The sequence below is a fragment of the Babylonia areolata genome, chromosome 22, assembly GCF_041734735.1.
Source record: "Babylonia areolata isolate BAREFJ2019XMU chromosome 22, ASM4173473v1, whole genome shotgun sequence".
NCBI classification, from domain to species: Eukaryota; Metazoa; Mollusca; class Gastropoda; order Neogastropoda; family Buccinidae; genus Babylonia; species Babylonia areolata.
This window is the reverse complement of record NC_134897.1, coordinates 29722175-29724674: the sequence shown is the minus strand read 5'-3', so window position 1 is coordinate 29724674 and position 2500 is coordinate 29722175. Positions and strand designations below refer to the sequence as shown.

Here is a 2500-nt window from a genome sequence, read left to right as displayed (position 1 = left end):
ACACTTGCTTTCCGCATACCCTCCCATGAATTCTAGACTCTTCGATTGGTGTTTGTCTTACAACGACAAAAGCATGATTTATCTTTCTACTTATCGTCGAAAATCATCAAACAGCTATGACTGCAAATAAATTAACTGATGAGCCTGTCAAATCCACATCGGGGTTCTGTTAAATATTTAAGCAAAATGCTGTTGTACATTCACAGACATACACGCCTCCACCCACCCACACGCACGCACACAAATATAACAAATACACTTGCAAGCAGAAAAAAAAACCCACTGCAGTCCAAAAAAGTGAAGAAAACTGGCGGCATTACATTGGGGCGACCCGATCACCCTTGGTAAATCAGCCCGCATTTCATATAATACAAATTCTGTTGTGACATGAAATAAAACAAAACAGTAAAATAACCACTGAAACGAAGTCAGCCAACACAAATCCCTAATTCATTTTGAGAGAAGTTTTCGAAGGAGAAAAACCTTCAGGCCTACATCGAAGACATGGATGACAAATATTCTCTTTTTTTTCTCTTTTTTTTCTTCTTTTTTTTTTTCTTCAAAAAGTGACATGGAACACCTACCAGTTCAAATGGGGCGTGAACTGACTTAAACAGGAATGCTAGAGATACGCAATTAACATAACAATTCCATATTTGAACTAGTAAGTTAGACTATTCGTATTCAATCATTACTATTCTCAACACCTTTCTTGAGAAAAAAAAATCACTTAGAAATACAACTTTGTAAAAATTAAAAAAAATTTAACCAATAATAATAATAGAAAAAAGAGCAACAAAAATCTGTAGGAACATCGTCACCATCCCTCCATCCTCATTAAACTGGAGAAAGAGAAAATATTCCTGAAATGTCCAGTGGCCTTTCATGCCATGCTCTCTCATGGTGACTTCAGTTTCAAAGTCTTTCATCGAACAACAGTGCAGAGTGTCCTCCGGTGTGCGGCTTTGTATTTGTATTTGTATTCCTTTTTATCACAACAGATTTCTCTGTGTGAAATTCGGGCTGCTCTCCCCAGGGAGAGCGCGTCGCTATACTACAGCTCCACCCATTTTTTTGTATTTTTTCCTGCGTGCAGTTTTATTTGTTTTTCCTATCGAAGTGGATTTTTCTACAGAATTTTGCCAGGAACAACCCTTTTGTTGCCGTGGGTTCTTTTACGTGCGCTAAGTGCATGCTGCACACGGGACCTCGGTTTATCGTCTCATCCGAATGACTAGCGTCCAGACCACCACTCAAGGTCTAATGGAGGGGGAGAAAATATCGGCGGCTGAGCCATGATTCGAACCAGCGCCCTCAGATTCTCTCGCTTCCTAGGCGGACGCGTTACCTCTAGGCCATCACTCCACTCCACTTGTTGCAAAAGGCGGCACTATCAAACTCTCATCAGTTCAAAAGGAGTGTCTGTGATACGACCTTAATTAAACACTGAGGAATACTGCATATACACGAATAACTAAAATCACTGATTATTACTGTCTCCAACATCCTTATTAAAAAAAAAAAAAAAAGAAGAAAAAAAAAAGGAATGAATGAAATAAAGATTGTTTAAAAACTTAAAGCTGGTCTTTTTACAGCCAAACTTTATCACAAACAGCAGAAAAATCCTGAACAGTCTCGTCACCATCCATCACCATCCATCCATACATCATCACTAAGAGAGAGAGAGAAGACAAGACAAGACAAAATTCTTTATTTTCGAGGATAATTGATAAGCACTGGCGCGTTTTTTTACATCCAGTCCCCGCCCTGAAACTGGGTCTACACTACGAGGAAGACAGACAGACAGACAGACAGACAGAAATTGGCGGCCAATCATGCCATGCCCTCACTTCAGTTTTGAAGTCTGTCACTGAGTCAGCAACAGTACAGGGTTTCACTGACATGTAGCCTGCTAGCGACCTAACATTGCTATCTGCAATCACGACAACTCCGCTCTTCTTCTGACACCCGTATGCTTAGGACCCACCCACCCTGCTCGAACCAAAACATGTGGCCAACTCAGTTTTTCATTCCAAGCCCCCTTTAAAATTCATTTTCAACAGCTCATCCCTTTCCACTATGAACTAAAAGACGACTATTAGTGAGTGAGTGAGTTTTGACAGTTTCAGAATTTGTTGATTGTATGATTGTGTGCTATGACTTGTGTGTGTGCGTGCGCGTGTGCTTGTGTGTATTGTGGGTGTGTGTGTGATGGTGATGGTGGTGGTGGCGGCGGCGATGATGAACTTTGAAAAGAAAAATGATAGGAAAAAAAGGATCTGATGCATCAAATTACATAAGAAGCGTACCAAACAAAAACAATTCGGCATTTGAGTCATACCCGACTAATTCAGTCTTTCGTTGTTTGTTTGTTTGTTGTTTGCTTTGTTTATTCCTTTTCTGCATTTATTTCTCCATTTGGTTCATCAGTCACAGTTCATACGATACATGGCTAGCAAGGTGTTTTTTGGTGTGTTTTTGTGTGTGTGTGTGTGTGTGT

At 40.2% G+C, this 2500-nt stretch overlaps 1 protein-coding gene across 1 annotated transcript in view; it reads right to left on the bottom strand.

The window, feature by feature from the left end:
* LOC143297458 (uncharacterized) overlaps positions 1–2500 on the bottom strand; it is a 10067-nt gene that overhangs the window by 6801 nt on the left and 766 nt on the right. The gene's annotated exons all lie outside the window — the stretch shown is intronic.